The sequence below is a fragment of the Lepeophtheirus salmonis genome, chromosome 13 (genome assembly GCF_016086655.4).
Source record: "Lepeophtheirus salmonis chromosome 13, UVic_Lsal_1.4, whole genome shotgun sequence".
Lineage (NCBI taxonomy): Eukaryota > Metazoa > Arthropoda > Copepoda > Siphonostomatoida > Caligidae > Lepeophtheirus > Lepeophtheirus salmonis.
The window spans coordinates 14,819,196-14,841,566 of record NC_052143.2 but is presented as its reverse complement, the minus strand read 5'-3'; the positions used below and the strand labels follow the sequence as shown (position 1 = coordinate 14,841,566).

Here is a 22,371-nt window from a genome sequence, read left to right as displayed (position 1 = left end):
CAGTTAGTAGTAACAACGTCATTTCATCTGTCGTAGTTTCCATAAAAGACCGATAATTGGACCAGTTCTAGGACTGACAAATTTTATTAGGAACCGAATGATAGGACTTCAGTCTTTTTATTTTTTTTATACCGATCCAACACTAATTATGTATGATCACAACCAGTGTTGTGTCGGTTTTTATATTGGACTGAGGACCGCAATTCAGCCCATTCCTACTTTTCAGTCTTTAAAGACGGTAGAATAGATTTATCGTGATGTCATTGAGTTTTTTTGGTCACATAATAAAATAAATTATCTAACTAAGTAAAAGTATAATGCGTTCGTTTCAAATTGCGATATAATGAAACATGAATATTTCTTGCAAGATATGTGTAATGCTTTTAATATATATCTTATTTGCCTGATTAAACCACCGATATTTAAGGAAAATTCCAAGGACCGACAGTTAAGCACCTGTCCGAAGGACTGGCAGTCCTTATAACCAAAAACGAAGGAATTTCAAAAGAAGCAACAGTCTTAAGGACTGGTCCCAAGGACTGACAGTTCTAACTACCGATAGGTGCGGTCTTAAGACTGGATTGGACTGAATAAATAAGGACCTGCACAATACTAATAACAAATTTTTCTTCAAAAAGAGGGGACGAAATATTGTGCTAATTCGTTTCCAATCATTCCACATTTAAACCATTAACGAGGGCCCCGAGGAGATAATAATAATGGACAGCTGCCAGAAAGGTAATGTTCAAAGTGGGATAACAGATGTTAAAGAAATATACAATTTGAATATTGCACTTTCTTTGTAATTGCTACTTGAACATAATTTTTTTGGTCAAAATCACTCAAATTTGACAGCATCTGGGGGATTTTTGTTTTCATTTAGTGGGTAGATTTTTTAAGAAAAGTAAGAATAGCGAGACAATGTTTGTCAAAGCTGCTGGTAAGAAGTCAAAGAGTTTTGATCTAAATGACACTCTTGACTCAAAAGCAGCAACAATTCAGTATGAAGCGAAGAAGGATCCCTGGAATTTTATTTTTGAATTATCTAAAAAAAAATTTTTGTAAACAGCTGTGAATTTTTGAATTTTTTTTACAAAAATTATAATTTTTGGATTTTTTTTCTAAAAACTTCCAAAAACCAAGTAGAAGAGTGAATATAAAAAGTAGTTTAAATTTTTAAATTCAGGAATACCTGATTTATTTCGTGAAAATCATCAAAAAACTTCCAAATTTCTATATTATAGATTTATTCACAAATATTAATAAAAGTTGCTAATATATATGATATGTGATACAATGAGTAGTCAAAAACTTATGATTATCACTTAACCTGTAGCAGTAGATTATTTGTAAATTTAGACATTCTGTCTCCAGTCTCTCCAGTTTTTAATGAATTCTGATATCAGATATCGGTTGGCTAAACAATGCACCACCCCTAAAACCCCTTCAGGACGGACTGCAGTAGGATAACTAATCCGGCAAACTATTACCAGGGCACCAAAAGTTAAAGTTATTTTTACATGTGCCGTACTGATTGTATGTGTACCAATAAATGTTTTTTTTAAAATTAATTACTAGTAAATTTATAAATTAAAGTATTATAACGTATATTTGTGATATTAAGTTAAAGAAGTATGGGGGAAATGAAAACACAAATAAAAAACGATTAATTATAACGAAAAATATTAATTAGAAATTTTAATAGTAGCTGTACACGGAAAGTGAAACAAATTACTAATAACAAACGACACTAAATACTACAATTGGATTCAACAAACTATTAGGGACAAATGATACGAAATTGAAGTCATTAACACTAAATATTACAAATTATTCGAGCCATTTGAAGCTAAAATCCCCTTTGACACCATTCATTCTGTTGTTCATGACCATATTACTGGTGTTTTCTAACACCTTATCCCGGAGATTATGAACATTTAGGTATATGCTAATCCCAAATTTGAAGAAGTATTTGTTTAATTAATTTTTGAATATTTAAATACATCAATAATAACTTACCCAAATCTTTACAGGTAGAATCTGATGTTAGACAAACTATTTACACGCCATTTGAAGCTGATACCACCTTTGAGAGCATTCATGCTGTTGTTCTTGACCATATTACTGTATTTAGGAATAAATGTAATTTATTAATAAAAAAGTTATTCGATAAATACTAACTCTTACGATTATAATATTTCAATATTCAATTTTATAATTAGCTTGCTCCTGACACTTTTTACTGATAAACAGGATCTTATTTTTGTATCAATGCCTCTCAATATGCTGAAAATCCTCTCTAAGTCACAATTTACAAAAGGTGTGTTTCTGTAAATTGTCTCCTCAGAATTTGCTATGTCTTGCAAATTGTTGTACGCTGGATTTTCATTTAAAAATGTATTTAATTTTGTTTTGAATGGCTCAAGCTTGATATCGACCCGTAAATGATCGACAATAGTCAAGCTAACAAGTAAAGGGAGTCTTCTTTCTAACGCAGTAATGCCCTCGGTAATTGGGTTGAGATTATGATTAATTATTGACAATTCTTCATAAATAAACTCATCATAGATAATCTCCTTACCTTCAACGACCGTTGGTGTTTTTTCATTGAGGTTGTTTAAATATTCCCTGATTACTTCGAAGTTATAGAATTAGTAATCAACTACTTTCAACCAAGTTACCTAGCGTGTGACGATAGGTGCTGAAGGTAAGGGAATTTGGTAAGAATCAGTAAAGTTCCGTTCTCTTAGCCCGGAATTCAAAAACATAGTTGTTTTTTTCTGAAATGAGCTCGTTTGTCTGGAAATTATTTACGTGCAAGTTCAGCCACGTTATGGAGTCCATGAGCTATACAAATAATATGTTTCAATTGGGGTAGCTTCTTTTGAGATCTTCGACCGTTTAAGATAAGGCCGACCCAAGAAACGGCCCTCCAAAGTACCCATCAATATAGCTTTCATTGATCGTTCCCAGTTGTCTTTAGTCTCATCAACAGCTATGAAAATATCCTTATCTCCAATTTTCCCTTTAATTTTGTAGATACCATCCTGGCTGACAGCCTCCATTAATTTATGTGGAGTCCTACTACTAGGGACGGTTCTATCGACATATTTCTTCATAAACTTTGAGAAAATGGGGTTTATTACAGGAAACTAGGATCTTTGAGAAGTCGGTTTTAAAGTTGTCAGAATCATCATTAGTAAAATGTTGTTCGTATGCAGTTTTATTCTTGCTGTGGGACGAGGACATTAAGTGTCTGTTTGACTCTGAATGGGGGGCTGTAAAAGTACTAACATCGGCATATTCGACAAAATATTTTGTTGTCGTCCAGTAGGTTGCTCCAAATTTTATGGCCTCTGTTAATTTCAATCCAGGCGTAGCGATAAATTTGTTTCGGCATTTCACTAATTTTATTGTACAAAGTCAAAGGTATTCAGCGAACAACAGATTCCTTTAGGAGATGTTAGTTCAACAATAATTCGAGAAAGAATTAATAAATAAGAAGAAAGGGAAATTCTTCCAACTGTTTTCCTTTTTAACCTCAAACAGGAATTTATTTGACCAAACAGCCCAGTTTTATCTAAACTGTAGGAAAAAACAATTTAGAGTTGAAGAAACTTGGCAAGGAAATGTCCATATTAGCAAAACAAACAATGGATGTTTCCTCATTATTTTTTCAATTAAAAGGCATTTTCAAATAACCAATCTCTAAATACTTAAGCATACATATATTTATGGATATTTTTCTAAACTTAAATATACACCCCGTTCGGAAATGCAGAAACTTTTAGTTACTTATTAAATATGTATGTGTACATACGTATTCGGTTGTATCATTTCAATATACTTTATATTAAAGCAATATCAAAAAATTCAAGTTTTACGGGGACGATTATAAGCAATTCAATACATACCTATATATAGTGTATATGTTTGAATGGTGTTTCTTTCAATTGTAATGCAATTTATGACGTCCCTAAAAATTATCTATAACAATGTACCAAGATATTTTTTAGGGTTTCATAGATTTTAGAGTCAGAGATAAAGGGTGATTCAAAACGAGCGGTTTTTTCCAGTAGGGATTTTTTGACAAGGGCGCGCGAGTTCTGTCAAATTCATACGTCATTTTTACTCAATATTGATTTACAATTCTTCATGGAAAGATATACGCCACAACAACGTGTACAAATGGTTCAATTGTACTATGAAAATCAGCTTTCTGTGAAAGTAGTTTTTCGCAAATTACGCCCAACTTATGGTCCACATAATCGACCTTCAGAATCCACAATTCGCAGAATAATCGAAAAATTTGAAGGGGTAGCAACTTGCTGGGATGTCCCGTCGTCTAGTAGGGCACGTGCAGCTCGCAGCGTAGAAAATATTACAAGCGTAGCCGAGAGTGTAGCCGAAGATCAACGGTGAACGTTATCGCGCCATGGTAACATACTTTTTGGTACCTCATATTCAAGCACATTGTCTCCACGATGATATTTTTCCAACAAGATGAACAATTATTTGGACAATTTTGGTGAACAATTAACTTTTTTGGCCCGGCGAATTGGCCATCAAGATCGTGTGATATCACACCTTAGGACTTTTTTCTTTGGGGCTACGTAAAAGCAAAAGTCTATGTGGATGAACCAACGACGATTGAAGCATTGGAAGCAAATATTGAGTGAACTATTCGTGAGATTCACGTCACAATGCTCGAACGCGTCATCCAAAAAAGGGGGCGAAAGAATGGAGGCCAGTTGCAGTGAACATATAAAGAGGATTATTTTCTAGAAATAATTGTAAAGGATTGTTTTTTCGGTTCATAACAAAGTTTTGGCCATAATATAATATTTTATGTGTTTTATTTCTACAATCCAAAAATCGCTCGTTTTGAATCACCCTTTATAATTAATAAAACTAAGCAATAGAGGGATACAATTTTATAGTCCTTATAAGTCCTTCTATTTGTTGGTTCCATTTTGAGATCAAATATTTAACTATTTTCCTTTATATGAATTTAAAAAAAAAAGGTTTTAATAGTTATAAGACTTAGCTGTTTAGGCCCTTAAAATAAAAGACATCAACAAGGGTCACCACCAATTCATCCAATACGTCTACCAAGGAACCCCTTTAACACCACAAAGTTGGCTGAGTTCCCTGGGATAGTTAAAAACTATCACCATAGCATCACATACATCCAAGGGCCCCCTCTAATATATAAAAAATAGTTCCAAGCTCTTCTTGCGCGGGGTACTTGAGGGTACCCCTGGATCCTTAAACACCGCTGCCAATTAATTCAATACATCAAAGCAACCCCTATAATACCAACTAATTCTTTCAAGCCCTCTGGTTGGGCGTGGAAATCTTAGTACTTATAAAAATCAAGTTTCATAGGTCCAATCAAATACGTGTATGTCTCATATTCGCTAATTTTTTTTTTAAATTTATAGGATATATTAGTTCAATGTATACTTCTGTAACATTAATTCAGCATGCACATATTTTTGAATGTTTTTTTTAACCTTCCTTCATGGAATATGCAATAAAAAAAAATAAAAGCGTGAGGCCCTTTCGTTGAGCGAGGACCGTATTCTATATTTTGTACATTCCTTAAGATGTACTCTGTTATTAATTATTTTTATAAATGCCACGCATCATGCAAATTAATATTCAATTTTTTTTGTTCTCTACTATCAGATACTTATTTTTATAAAAGGAAAAAGTTAATCAAAAGTGAAATAAATAGTTGTTGCTTGTGGATAAATTTCAATACATTTATCAAAAAAATGACGAAAATTCGAATGGAGAATTTTGAAATTTGCAATTCTAATTCAGACTTAGAAAATATCACAGTCCATAAATTTATCAATGGACACTGACATGAGGGGATATATGATGAATTGAAGACTATTGAATTCAAAAGGGAACTGAAAGAAAATTCTAAAGCCAACCCTCATCAAACAACACGCTATCTTGTCTCAAATAGCATGTCAAATCTTAATCGGGAAACTATTGCAGAACATTAAGAAATATATCCAGATGCTTAAAATCTGGAAACAAGAGACTCACAATTTCCCATCTGCTCCTCTCTCTCGGACAGGATATTCTATTCTACCCCAGTTTGCAGCATTGCAAGAGAATTGAGAAAATTTTCTATTATACGATTCTAGGGGTAATGAAAAAAATCGAATTTTATATTTAGTACAAATCCAGGAATGCAAAGCATAAAAAATGGGCAATAGATGGGACTTTTAAAATTGCACCAGACATATACAATCGAGTCTTTACAATTAACACAATTGTTCAAAACACTTCCATCTCAAGAAAATTTGCTCTCCTACCAAGTAAAACAGAAGAGATATACATAATATTTAATCAAAAAATTAAAGTAAATGATTTCAGAATCTCTTGACTCTGTTTTAGTAGATTATGAAATTGACTCTATCAATGCAGTTCAGACTATTTTCCTTTATTGTGAATCGAATAGTTTTTTTTTCATTTCTTTTAAAAATTATACAAAAAAAAAAAAAAAAAAAAAAAAAAAAAAAATTGTCGATCTTACATTTCAAAAACGTTATCACAGAGACAGTGACTTCAGTTTATAAATGAGTCAATTTTCTTCACTCACATTTCTGCCAGCAAATAATGTGATCGATAATCTGAAGATGAAAAAAATCCCATTGAATTAATTGCATATTTCAAATTGACATACAGCGGAAAATTAAGAGGAAGAAGAAACAACAGGCGGGGAGGTGCACTAAGTCCATCAAATTATAGAATGTGTTTGTTCGAAAATAAAAAGAGTGAGCTAGTTACATCTTCACATCCTAATCTTTGGTATTTAATTTAAGCATATAAAAAAAGAATTTATCTCCAGATCGGAGCTTATTCAACACGATGGAGGTGATATTTTTCAACAAAAAAATACATCAAGACATTACGAAAATAACAGTTCTAGAAATAATTTTTCAAAAATCTACGATACTGCCAAATATAGAATATGAATGCATTAGTAAAAATATTTTTTGTATTATTGAGATCCAGATTCTTGGTACTTTAGTGTTGCAGAGCGTCAATTACATCTCGAAAAATGAAAATCAAATGGAAGATTTAATAATATGAAAGAGTATCACGATACTCGAATATAATACGTAACTATATACCAAGTAGTAGGCATGTTAAAAAAGTTGTAGGGGCGCTCATTTTGTACTCTGCAGGGAGGAGATAATTTATAAGTATTGTTCAAGTAATATGCATATAACTTTCGTAATGTTTTAGGTATTTTATTTTAATTACTTTTCTTTGTAAAGTTCGGAATATTTAACATATCATTTGAATTTTTTTATAAATGTGGCATTAATCATATTTGCGCTATTTACCCCTGGATTGTATATATTTTTACAATCTCCACGATAATAACTTTTGTAATTTCAATTAATTATAATTATTTGTCTATAACTATTAATATTTGTTTAAATGTCTTTGAAGTTTAATGTATGTGCTTCAACATATTAATTAATTATTAACTTTTTTTTTCAAGTTATTATTTGATTTCCAAGAATAAATAACGTGAATTATATATAATCCAAGTCACAGATAATCGTTTCTATTTTCGAAGTGGTACTTGCATACCTCTTTTTTTTTATTTTTTTGTAAACTTCAGAATAGTTAATATATTCCCTATCACCAGACAAAATTTCATGAAGCTAGCACAAACCATATTTCCTCTATTTACTCCTAGATTGTATATATTTTTACAATAACAACGATAGTAACTTTTGTAATTCCAATTCATTATAATTATTTGTCTATAACTATTAATATTTGTTAAAGTATCTTTGTAGTTTAATATATGTACTACACTTTTTGTGAATTAACCTTTAAAATAATTTTTATTTTCTCTAAGCATTCATGTATTTCCCAAAAAATGAATATTAAAAAGTATTCATTATTTAAATTTAAGATAAACGTATTCGACTACAAAACTGTAATTTATATTTAAATACTTTAGATAAAGTAAATTTTTATTAATGCATTTCCATAAATTATAATTGTTAAATATAAGAAGAAAATTTAATAATGAATAAAATATAGAACATTCCTCTTGACTCTATAAAGATAGTTTTTTCAAGTTCAAGAATTTATAGATGATATGATATAGAATGTACAGTACTTTAACGATATAATTTGGCTTATTGTTTATATTTATGCTGTTGACATTGAAAAAAAAAAAACAGTAGACACAGAAGACAAATACTCATAATGCTTTGATTGTTAAACTAATATTATCGTATTATAAGTAATTCGTTATAAAATCTTCAATGTAGTTTAAAGTTATTAATTTGATCTTATTCAAAAACTTATCTATTATTGAAAAAAATTCTGTAAGTAACTTTTTAATAGTAATGGTATATGGTTATAATAGAGGTTGAAACAATGCTACATCTATGTCTTTAAAAAAAAGTTATTTTTTGTTTTTTTCATACACCCTAGAGGTAAGAAAATTATTGAGGACCTTGATATTAACTTACTTATATTGTGGCTGTTATTAATACAATGAATTTCCAATATAGAGGGAGCGGGGATCAAATTGTCGCCTACTTTAAGCCTTGATAACTTGAAGACGACATTATCAAATAAAAAAACCGATTACCAAATAGGAAAGCTATTCTTGTCAGCTGACGATACGTAGTTCAGTTAGCATCATGCCGTCATCATATGAGGAAATAAAGAGCTATAAGTGGAACGAGGAGCTTTCGAGGTCCGCCGTAGTCATGGTATTGGTTAATAATGGAGGTGAAATCTCCAATTCAACGATTGTTCAACATTAAGAGTGAATTTACGGACTGTTCAGCGTATCTGTAAGAAGCTAGAGGACACCTGCAATGTTGATGCCACCATAAAGAGGGCACCTAAGGAGGAGGGCGCCGACAGGAAGGTCAGGGACACCGACTTTGTCGACAAGGTGAAGAAGATGGTTGAGGATGACTCTACCAGGTCCATGAAGGCCAGAGACAGGCCCTGAGTGTGGCAACAGGACTCAACACCCTGCCATGTGTCCAAAATCTCCATACAGTGGTTAACCGAGAACAGTTATGACGTCGTAACCAAGGATTTGTGGCCTCCTAACTCTCCCGACCTTAATCTTTTGGACTATTTTGTCTGGGGCTATGTCGAGAGATATACCAACAGACATCCCCATAGCACAAAGGCCAGCCTGGTGGACTCCATCACGGAGGTATTCAGCAACATGGACAATGAGATGGTCAGAAGAGCCTGCGGCCGGTTCAGAGGCCGTATTGAGGCCGCTATTATTGCCAACGGTGATTATATCGAATGAATGGCTACTCTATACCTATATGCTCGTCATAGTTTTGATTTTCAATAAAAAAGTTAAAAAACGTATATTTTGTGTTGTTTTTTTTGTAGAAAAATATTTTGGCGACAATTTGATCCCCGCTCCCTTTATCTGAGAAACATGCCACTCCTGTAGTTGGACTAAGGAATATTCGATTTACATACCTTGTTTCTGATAAACGGTAATGAAATCCTCATCTGAAAAAAAAATCAATACTTTGATTATTGATCAAAGCAAGTGAAGGTAGTTACTAGTTTTGCGATTCGGTCCAACACTGAATTTTTTTTAGGTTCGGTCTTAAGTAATTTTTCTAGACTGATTTTTCGGTCCAGACTGTGGACCATTTTTTTCGGTTTCTCTTTGTAGACCGATTTTTATTCGATCTCACTTTATGGACTGATTTTTTTGTGTCTCATATTCATTATGTTTCTGAATTTTTCCTTCCAATAGAGTTTCTTCAAATAAGATCTCGAACTATGCGGGAGGCATATAGTGAATTATATAATTTTTCCCAACTATTTGAATATTCTTTATTTAATAATAGGTATATTCACATCTTGACATAAATACATGATAAGAATAAGAAGATTGCATAATGAATATGTAAATATCCCAGAATTCAAGATTGCAATATTAAAAGATGCACATGATACTGGTAATACAGGTTTGAAAACTTAGAATTAAGCCACATTTCAACAACGAAGCCTATGTTCATTGAAAGATAGTAAAACATCGTTGAGGAAAGGTTTGGTTATATCTTATAATTAATTCATTCTTATTTCTATTAGAAAAATTATTAAAAAGAAACTCAAATAAAAAAGAAAAAAGAAAAGAATACTAGCTAAAAATGCTCTAACCATGAGGTATTAACTAGGCAGAAAAGTTCGTAGGCAAAAGTCAATTTATTTATTCAATTTAGTTACCTTTGAGGGTAATTCAACGATTATAGTGGTCATATATTTTTACAATACCATTTTTATATAACGACTTCTCCTTGGTCTTAAAATAGGCCCCAGTTTCGACGATTACCACTTCATTATCTTCAAATTTTATTTCCAGCGAAGATTTTTTTGAGGTCTGCAAACAGGAAAAGTCACTAAGGCCGCCAGATCGATTGTGAGCTCTTACAGCACTCAGTTTGCACACATCTTTCGCATGTCCAAATATTCATTCACTATATGTCCATCACTTGAATTTAATGTCTGTAGGAGTCGATCAACTTATCATTAATAACGTTTGGGAAGATGAGTTGAGAGGTATCATCTTGACAGCTTCCTCCCTCTATGCCTCTCACAACAAAAGTTCCTAAATCAGGATGTGAGTCATGAAATTTTTCAGGAGAATAAATCCGGTACCTTCCATCAACTTCACGCAATCATAAAAATATTTTAAAAAGGTTGTTAAGAAATTTTAGCAAATATTTATCTTGATTGTTTGTTTGCTGATGTTTTTTATATAGATTGGTTTTTACAATATTAGTTGAAATTTTACCCCAGAGCATGAAGTATAAACCATAATGTTTATTTTTGTACTTGTCACGCAATTACTCCGGTTTATGTATATATGTATGTTCTGTATATACACCAAATAAAGAATGTAAAAAAAAAGAAATACTCATTAGTTAAAACGAATTTTGGGTACCAATTTAGTTACTTATCCATTTTTATTAAGTTGTGTATGATATTTGAAATAACAGATATTAATTAGAAGCAATGTAAGTTGCCTCACTTAAAAAAACAAACACTTATAAGCAAAAAAATGAGCTAAATAGACCAAACCTGTATTAAATATTGCAAAAAGAGAAAATTTTATATAATTCCTGGATTTTTTTTTTAAAACACCCAAAAAATATTTTTATAAATACAGGCAATTTCGGAAACATGTAAAAAAGTTATGGCAATAAAATTCAATTTTTTATTTTTCAAATTTGAGAAATAAAAAACCACAGTTAACTAACGAAGGCTTAAAAAATTGTTTTTATAAAAAAAAAAAAACTCCGGTACGTGTTTGTTTGTCTTGAAAAGGCAAAGTTCTTCATGGTATGTTTACACACTTTGTTGATATAATTTGATCTTTATTTTGTTCAAAATTAAGGCCTACATTAAATTTGGTTTTAATCAATATAATTTAGATGAAACACAAATAAAATAAAATAATTTAATTGCTGAATAATGAGGCTACGTAACTATGCATACGTCAAAATCAAAAACATAGTTGGGTACATTGTAAGTGTTGGCCTGCACGTCATACTTTCTCTTTCTATATTGAAATAGGAGACAGCGACAGCGTATAGTTGAATTTCAGATATCACTAGCTTTTAATAATAAGGAAGTAACTTTGCAAAGCGAAGAATATATTATTGGAGTAGAGGGATCTCAACTCAATCGATCAGTATTGCTTGAATAAGTTTCCATCTAGGATTAGACAATCATTAAATTTTCTTTTCTACTACATACAACTGAAACCATATCATTCATTGATCAGCACAATACCAGAATGAAAATTTTCGTGTCCTCATAAAATAGGGGGTGTAACCTAGAGGATTTGTTGCAGAGTTAAAATTATAAGTCCTTGATGCGCCCAGAGTAGAATTGAGGATAATCATCAGAGTTGATAATCATTCAAAGTAAGCTGATCTGATGAAACGTCATGATATCCTTGGATTCGACCATGTTTATTTTCGGTTTCTGTTTTTTAACATGCCCAAAATACACACGATTTTCATCACTCATAATGCCTCCCATGTCAAAGTACCTGCTCCTTGGAGGAGCCACGTTCAAACCCCAACCATTATCATTAGCAATCTATATTTTATATAAGTTTTCATACTTGCTAATAACTAAAGTTATAAAACCCTCTCAATCCCCCTCATATTATGAAGACATTTAAATATAAATTGATTGTTTAATTAATATTAAACTTGCAATGTTTAAATCAACACTAAATTTGAATGTAAATACATGATTTTTAAAATACAATAACTAATCATATAAATTATTATTAACTGAAAACTTTATATATCAATTATATTTAAAAATCTGTATAGGTTATTCTTACAACTGTTTAAATAATTTTCAATGGTATGTTATATATACAAGGTGTAGTAACATAACTTCCTTTTCCCAAAAACTAATAAAACAAGTCTTTTAAATCTCTCCAAATATATTTTTGATAAAAATGATAGTAAAGACTTATAGTTTTTTTAAAGACAGTTTTGAAAATAATATAATATACGTGACCTTCTCATTTTTGAATAAACAGAGCTTAAGTGTTCTAATTACCAGTAATTTGTTCACCTTTTTGTTTCTCTTTTAGTATCATTTTATTGAGAGATCTTAGAGAGATAGTTACTGAATACAAGTACAATCCAATTTATCGAAAAAATTTCTTATAGTTGTATATTGTTAGTTGATTAAGTTATTAGGCATTGGCAATTCCGCAAAAGGGATCAAAATGTTGTGGTTTCCGGATAAAAATCCAGTTTTAATTACACGAATAGAAAAACTGTACCAATTTATCATGTGTGCATGGCACCAATTTTAGCCTCATTAGCATAATTATAGGTTGAGATATTTGCATTCAAAGAATTTTGGAAATCAGGAAAATGAATTGAAAAAATAATTTTTTGGTATATTAGAAATTGAAGCAGTGTAATGGTTTTTTATAAATCGCATAAATAAAAACTGAGGAGCTAAATTGTATTTAGTTAAACTTTTTTAAACATTCTATTTGTTTTCGTGGGTAAACGCACGTTCCTCACTACTCCAACCCATTAAAGCAATTGACTGTATTTCCAATGAAACTTTAATATTTTGACTCTAAAATGAAACTACGTTCACCCCATTACTGCTTCTACAGCCTGATTACAGCATACTATAAAAGACAAAGATGTAGTCGTACCTTGGATAATATTTTTATTTATTCTATAAATAGGTATGTTAGATTAAATCTATTTTTGACTATGCATGAATGAAAATTGGATTTAAAAAAACAACAACACCATTAAGCTAAGTTCATGTCTATGCTATATTTACAGTTAGTAGAAAGGGTTTATAAGTAAATATCTTATCATCAAATAGTTAAAATTTCAAAAATATTATATACCACCAATCTTGAAATATTTTGATCAAAAACTAAGGTCATGGTTGACTCTTTTTTTTTTTTTTTCATTACAAATGTTTAAACAAATTTTATTTATCCATTTTTTTCAACTGTGTATACTATTTATCTTTAAGTGACAAGGGATTTAGGATGAGAAATCAATAAATCAAAGACTATTCAAAATGTTAATTCCGTCATAAAATGAAATTAAAGTTTGATAAAGTTATCAATCAAACATTTTATTTCCAAGTAGAAGTATTTGGATGAGCCACAAATCAAATTTGAGTCTAACCTGTATCCTCAAGAAAATTTGTCATGGAATTACCCACGAAGTCTAAAGAAAAAGAAAGCGTTATTTGTCAATTTTAAACTCAATTTTCATTCGATTCTCAAATTTATTATGTTTGTACACATGCCCACAATGTTTGCATTGTGTTGTCTTTCTTTTTGGTGTACATCCCAATTTTTACAAACAAAACAGTCAATTTAAGGCAAAGTTATTTTAAATTATTTTGAAATATTGTTTGAAAATTTAGCATTTGGAAAAAAGTAACTATTTGAGAAGGATAAACCATCTTTTTTCTCTCCCTCTTCAGCAATATCTTCATTCCATTTAATGTTATAAAATACAAATGATAAAATAAAAGAAACTTGTGTTATAAAAAATATAAATACACTTTTTTGTTATATATTAATTTTCTTTTTATGAGCTTTTTATCATTGTTATAAATATTAAAATATTTCTAAATTATTAAATTACACAAAAAATATAAATATATTGATTAGAAGAGCACGGATTGAATTAAAAAGGTCGTGGAAAGATGTTATTTACAGCAAATTTTGTAACATTATGGCCTACAGAGTGCAAGGCCATGTTGAATTCCATCGTAATGATTGCTCCAATTTCTCCCCTTAGTATAAATGAGTCAATATTAGTCTGTAAAAATTGCGAACTATTGGTAACTTCATTATTGTTCTTAACCCAACTGTGTGTTAAATATGTGCTCGATTTGTTTTGCAAAACACTTGCTAATATTGTGCATGGTTATACAATTGTCACAGGCCTCTAAGAAATGTCCCATTATCTATCCAAATCAAAACCTTAGTAAGTAGTAAAAGTAATCTCAGAACATGAGGAATATATATTTTTTCTTTTATATTCTCTGGTCTAGAAGCTACTTGATAAAAACTTATGAATATAGTTATTGTATGTAAATATCGAGCAACATCTCACTTTTTTTTGGTCAATTCCATCAGCATCCAAAAATTTTCTAATAATTATTGTGAAACGCTATTCTAATTATTGATTTCGGATTTATAATACCTTCAAAAATATTTTTTCAAGTCTTTTAGCAGATTTTTTTGTTTTCATCGATTCATGTTTTACTCTTTTATGTGAATTTATTTTCGGATGAACTTTCCTTTTCATCGGCAATATCGAATCTCCCAAATGTATTCATAGTTTCCGAAGACAACCCAGAGTCAGAGATTGATCTTTTAGATATTGATTTAATTATCGTTCTTGGGGATATTAGATATTCACAAATAGCTACAAGCTTTTTGAACTCCTTTTATTTTTTTGATAATTCTGCAGCTACTTCGTCCATTTCTGAAAGAGACTTTTCTAGGAACGGATTGTAAATATAAATTTGTGAAGATTCAGCGAAGCTGCTCTCCTCCTACATATTTTTCAAAATCAGGATTATCATGCTCATTTTGTAGCTTTTTTATCTTTACATACCAGAAGGACATATTTTAAGCATCTCTGGTTATAAATTGTATTCATAAATGAATATAGTGTTATAATAGAAGAGGCCCCGGCTTTTTGTAGTTGCTACCTGAATATATGTTTTTTAATATCGAAAGCTATTATTATTATTATTATTCTAAAAGAGAGAACACATACAAATATAGTAATCACAATTGCATAATATTTGAAAAGTAAAACTGATGATTTTTTGGGGAGTTATATCTAGAAGTCCTTGTTAAACTTAGACTAGAATTGAGAATCGATATCGGATTCATTCCTGCCCTTATCATTCTTAGATACGGAGTGAAGTTTGTGTTTATTTCTATTCTCATAGTTGCTAATAGCTAATTTAATAAAACGTCAAGACATCTAAGCTGATCTTCTTCCAAATATTCTAAAAATTTTCAGGATGACCTCGTTAATTGTCTTTTTCTTTTTCAATAATATTGTTTACATCTTTAATTATATTCAAATGTATTTCCATCTGAAGACGTGCTGATATTTTTACATATAATTATTGCAATGTTCTTGCCACAGTCTTTATTCTCAACTTTAGAAAGGGTTACCCAGAGAAGGACTTCCAGGAAATGGAAATGTTAAACTTTGCAAAAAAAACTCAATTCCGTCTTCAAACATATACTGGACATTTCTTATTACAATAATAAATATTTCAGTTCTAGTGAAGTTAAATTTCAATCCAAAATTAACAAAAGACACAAATGATTATTTATTTACATATTTGTCAATAACTGAGAATCTCAAAGTAGGGCGAAAGACGTTTTACACTTTTAGACGTCTAAAACAATCCAGCAATGTAACATGGCTTGTAGTCAACATATGTTTTGGATATGTGTACCAATATGATACAAAAATAATATGACAATTGAATTGGGAATTAGAAAATAACAGTTTCCTTTGGATCAAAGTCTACACTTATATAACTAATGAAAAAATATACCGGTACTTATGAGAAATATGTATAGAATATCAAATCTATTAAGTTTCAATATCATTCAATATCAAGCAATTAATGATCAAATCATTAATTTCTATAAATATATAACCTAAATCAATTAATCATTTCAATTAATACAACCAAAACATTAATTAATATTCATTTTCAAGAATGATTGTAAATGAGTGAAAAACTATTTGTTTTTTAAAAAGGATTGATTTAATTACTAACGAATTCCTAAATTCTTAGATTCTTAATTTTTTTTGTTGGAAATGAGAAAGTATAAAGAATTAGGAGCGATAACTTGCAGTAACACATAATGACGATTTTATCCCCGTGAAAATTTCAGAGGAAAAAAAAGAAAAGAAAAAAAGCAACATGTTTGCGATCTCTTCCATGCCGGTGTCATTGCTTAGAAGGCTGGAAAGACTATTGACATCTAAATCCGGACTCCTTACAACATCAAAAAGTCCATTACAGCTTCACTCAGATAAAAAGAACCAAAATTTCTGCAGCAACAATAAGGCTGACTTCTGGCCTGCCTCACATGTATCCCCTCCTCCAGCCTTGCCCTCATCCCAACGGACACTGTAGTTTGGAGAATAATGTCTGTTACGTGGGACTTCATCATAAAGGACTGTCAACCTTTTCACCGACGTATCTGTTATTGCTTGTGAAGTAGAACATATTGAATAAAAAGTATAGTATTTGAACATATTACAAATTGATTTGGAGTTGTCTTTTTGGATTCCATAAAAATGACGTTTTTTGTAATTCAGTCATGTTACTTCAAGTATTGGGTCAACACTTTGTAGACAGCCGAAGAAAATTAGAGTAATGTCGTCAGAAGTAATATGGATAATTTTCCATGGTGTCTTTAGCAACTGTTGGTCAAACAGAATGCTTCGACTTAGTACTAAACTTTCTTAACTTTACTATTTATTTCAATGTAGTTTGTCTGTGTCGGTGATCATTATAAAGACTATAGACTTAGAAAATATGACCTAAACCGATTACTAAAGTTTTTCTAGTTAGTAATCTGAGCTTCTATCATTGTTTTTTTTAACGTGGATCAAATGGAGTTGCACTGATGAAGTATAATTGAATATTATAGTTAAATTACAATTACTCCATCTGACGTAGGAATTTTCTGAGGTAAGAGCGACAGATTTTTGAGCCTACGTTCATTTTCTTAAAGAGAATAATTTTTCATGTCACTCCATTAGTTTTATAATACTTAAGTCGAGAACACCTGAGCATAAAGTAATCACAAGTGCATGATGTCACGGGCACTCTATCCCTCCCACCAAATCATTGAATTTTTGTTTCGTTAAAAAATGTAATAATCGCATTTGATAATTTTTTTTTGGAAAACAGGGAGGAAAAATATTTATGAAAGGGCATTTGATCAAATTCAGGTCCAGGGATTTTTTTCCAGAAATTCAAAAAATATATAATCCTGCACAGACCCCTGGATGTAGATAAGAAAGATGAAAAAACACTGAAGATTTATTAATAAACTATAGGGTAATTCTTTTTATATGTTTATATTTCATATTTATTTAACCGATCTAATTTTATAAAAATACAATTTTCAATAGTTTACTTAATAACTCAATAAACATCTTTTTAGACCCACCAATTTCTAAAAACTTCCACGAAACTTAATATACGTTAAGTTAAACTCAGGGAAGAATTGAATATTGACATTGGAGTAGTACTTGATTATGTCCCTGGTGGATACGGAGTGGGATTTGTATTTATTAGCCCCGCAAAAGAAGTTGAATGGATTTTAGGTTTTTGACACTGTTTGATTGTCTGCCCGTTGGTTTCCAGGATTACTGCCAAATTTAAATATCAATTGTGATCTTACTTAGTACGAAGATTATGTTTATATGGTCACAGTAAGATACCATTAATTTTTGAAAGTTCAAAACGTTAAACAATGACCATAAGGGGAGGGTTGTGCTCTTCTGAGTGCCCATTTGAGTTTCCTTTATTTTCAGAGCTGCTTACAGCTAATCTAATGAAACGTCATGATAGCTAAGCTCATGTTCTCCCAAAAATATCTACTTCAAGTTTTCAGGTTTAACATATCATTTTTTACCCTTATAATACTAGAAACCTGTAAGCAAAAGCTCAAGCGAGCCCGCTGCAAGAGAGGGGTAGAAGAGCTGAGAAAAATAGTTAACACTAGGAGTTGCTTTGATAATTTTTGTTTGTTCTTATTGATTTTGGCCTAAAGTTTAAATAATTAATACTCACAAAAATGGCCAAGAAGTGTAGTGCTCCTGGAGGTAACGAATATTAGGGAAATGTTTTGAAAGAAGATGTATTTTTGTACAATTTTCATTCTTGGAAAAAATCCCTATTTTGAATAGGATGGAAAAATAAGAAAAATGAAGTTCTTAACTCATCAAATAAATTTAATAAAAAATCTAAATTTTCAAGGAGATGTTCCTCAAAGTTTAATTGTAACTATAATTTTATGGGAGAACTGCTCTCCCAGCTTTGATAGGCTAGATAAAGAACTTTTGACACTGCTTTCAGTTAGATATCTTCATAGGATATCTCAAATTTGTAACGTCTAAGTTGGGATAAATTAAAACAATGAAATATACATTCAGGCAAGGTCCCGAGACTTTAATGAAGATCTATATTATATTTGATCAGATATATACAGAGAAAAGGATTGAATATCACGGATGAATTGTTTATGGTTGCGATAGTGGAGTACCGACCAAAACTATATTAACTGCAATGATTACATTTTGTGGTACTTCTTATTAGGATCTGGTATCTTCAACCCCATGCCAAATTAAAAAAACAACAACTGATGAATATGGTCAGTTTCCTTTTACCAATTTTAAAGAATTGTAGCTTCTCGGTAGTGGGGCTTATGTGCAATAATCTTGGAGCTAATTGAAGTTTTTATTCATCTTTATGTAATGGTTTACTTCAAGTGACAAGCCTTCATTCTATACTTTTTTTTTACTCTTTTGATCCAAGCCATGTTTTTAAAAATATATTCAACAGTTTTTACAAAAGAAAAATATTTGATTGTCCTAACTTTGGAGATAAATTTATTGGATAATCACAATTTCAACTTTACAAATAAGAACATGTAAAATTTACCAAATCTACTCTCAGACTTTTGGAAAGATCAACTAATCCCTTTAATATAAAAAATACTAAGGTATCATTATTTTTTTCAGTATTTCATTGATCCATTATTGAGGGAATACAATTTTTTGGTAATAATGGACATATTCATTTTAAGAATACCATTATTTTTTTAAGGAAATTTTTGAAATTTTGGGAAATAATAAATGTTAGGACTCCAATTCTAAATTAAATGAAGAGAAATTTACATCAGTTTTCTCATCACCTTTCAAAATACAGATCATTTAAATTATTTAACATATTTTGGCAATTGATTAGATAAGTGGCACCTATCTCTAAAGGATCACATCTAAGATTATCTAATGAGACTATAGAGTATAGCAGGAACTATCATCAAATTTGTGACAGGAAAAATTTCATACTTGGAATAATGTTTTCTGAGTTTTGACTCCCTCAAAGGAAGATTTGGACATTTTCGAAGTTGATATGGCTCAAATTATTTTATGAATGTAAGATACATTATAATGCAGAGATCAGTCTCAAAATTCTTGTAAAATTTTCAAAACGGAATTTCAATAATGTAAAAAAAATCTTTCACGAGTTTTCAAGCGAAGAAGAAAAATATAAATCTGGATGTGAATTGTCTGAGTTCTTAATGGATATAATCATAGATTGGGATATGAATATAGATGAAGGCAATTTATTATGTTATATTGCTAGATATATATCAAAGCGTATACGAAATAAGACAAATTGTAAGAGTTGCCTTAATATATTTGGTGATAGTGAATTGTCTTTTCTACTTGACTCTGAGTCTGGGGAACTTATTATTAAAACTAAAGAACATCAATAATTCATAAATCAATTCAATAGATAGGGCCTAATTCTTTCTATTGATTTAATTTATTATTCTGTGGTATTTGCACATAACGGCCTTGTCACTGACTTCAAGTTCATTTCCAATTGAGACATAGGACCTCGTTGGGGACCGGTCAATGAGGGTGTATACAGATGTTTCGGCTACTGATTTGTCCTTGATGATTAATTAGGCACATAACCACGGTGCATCTCCGTTTCTTCTCGGTGAACTGTATCTCTGACATCTCCGTATTAAGTTCTTCCATTGTGACAAAAATAAACTAAATGAATGTATTTCGTCTTAACATTACGTAAGATTTCAAAAAAATTGATATGACGTCGACATTTGGTCCCAATGCAAGCCAAAGAGGGAGCAAATTTCTATTTTTTGGCTATTAAAAGAGCGTGTCTCATTGTCCCAATCCAAATCCCCAAATAAAAGGGACAAATAAAATAACAATTTCAGAATGTAAATAAACTAACAAAAAAACAATTAAGAAGCTCACATTCTGAGCTCTCAAAAAGGAGTTTGGAAGGCAAAAAAGATAAAATTTTCAACTAAAAAGCTTATTAGACAGTTTTGCGATTGTTTCACTCAGGTTTGTTTGAGTGGTTGTCAAACATGGAGAAAAGCAAAAATAAAACACATCATATTTTTTACAGTTTTTCTTCAGATAAGGCGAAAATGCAAGCCAATAGTATAAAAATATGAGTATTCTTATGATCCTATCATTGTAACATCCATTTTGGTTTTGTTTATTCCGTTTTGGTAATTTTGATGCCAGAGATGATTTCTGATCTGGAAGGCAAATTTTCGAAAATGTTGATATAATATTGGAAATTGTGAAGTTTGCCCGTCATGTACCTGTCAAAAACAAACTATAAATAGTAAAAGAAAGACATTGGCAACATAAGTTGAAAATGAAATAAAATTGAATTGGAATAAAAAAATGTCGACTTACAAGATCAGAGTGATTTTTTAGATCTTAAAATGGTTAATCCTAGTTAAAAAAAAAAGAAGATATTATCATTATCCTTCCTTACTTTTATTGTATAACGTAACCTTTCCTCCAAAAAGAAATAGAAAAATCATATCAGTAGGTACAACAATTCTTCTAACTATCAAATTATTAGTCAATAGTTGTAGATAATTGTTAACAACTGAAAGGAGGCTAATACAAATTGGACCAATCATCGTTTAGAACAGTTTAGAGCAGAAACATCAAGAGTTGACTAAAAATTAAGCTATATATTTTTGTGTGTCCGCTGACATAATGGCAGCTTGTAGTGAACCCACATTTGGATAAGAGGTGGCGCAGACTTTTTTCTTCGAGACAGCATAATTTGCAAAGTCATGGGGCTTGATGTCAGGCCTGGAAAAGGACCACGTGGAGGCAGACCAGAAGTCAGTCATGTTGTTGCTTCAGATTTTTGGTTTTTCTTGGCTGTATGTGACCGTACGGTGCTATAATGGACTTGTTGATATTGTATGCAGTTAGAATTGAGATGCTAACGATCTCTAGAGGTTTCTCGGCACTAACACTGGCACGGAGGAGATCGCAAACGCGTTTTCTTTTTTATTGTTGCTCTGAAATTTTTTGAACTTAGAAACATGGGTTGAAAATAAAACTTGTTCATTTTTTTAACTGTTGTTTTATTGCCTAATGAAACCTCATAATTAAATAAAACGGATATAAAATTGTAATCATATGCTACTACAAGTTTTGGTTCCACACTGCCATGTACTATAATTGTTTAATTTTTAATTGGAGGTTTGACTGATCTGCAAAAAAGAATAAAATGTGATTTACACGTCTTTACGATTATTTGTATTTATGAGTTCCTCTGCGTAGATTTGGGCAATCTTTGTCTATATCTTACGTGTAGAAGCATAAAAGAAAGCCATTTCATACTACAAGTTTTGTATGAGTTAGAACGATGACCTTCATCGAAGGACATATACTTTATACTCAAAAGTATTCGTCAATTCCTTGATTTGGATTTTTATAGAGTAACTTGCTTGTGTTATTTAGCAATGTCTTTAAAGACACTAACAGAGGTAATGGGTATAATGGCAAAGATCGTCGATTACTTTGTACCCTCTTCGACAATGGCCGTTGTATTTGTTTCAAGGATTTCGCCGGGAAAGAAGAAAAGGGGAAGGAAGGAAGGAACAAAAAAAAAAAAAAAAAAAAACACACACACATATAGAAAGGATAAACAAATTATTCT

General features: G+C 30.9%; 1 long non-coding RNA gene across 1 annotated transcript; it reads right to left on the bottom strand.

The window, feature by feature from the left end:
- Positions 1-1,590: 1,590 nt before the first annotated feature.
- Positions 1,591-4,475, bottom strand: LOC121128409 (uncharacterized). Its single transcript, XR_005868143.2, has 2 exons — positions 2,020-4,475; positions 1,591-1,948 (listed from the first exon to the last, which is right to left on the bottom strand). It is a non-coding gene; the product is annotated as an uncharacterized lncRNA (long non-coding RNA).
- Positions 4,476-22,371: the final 17,896 nt, after the last annotated feature.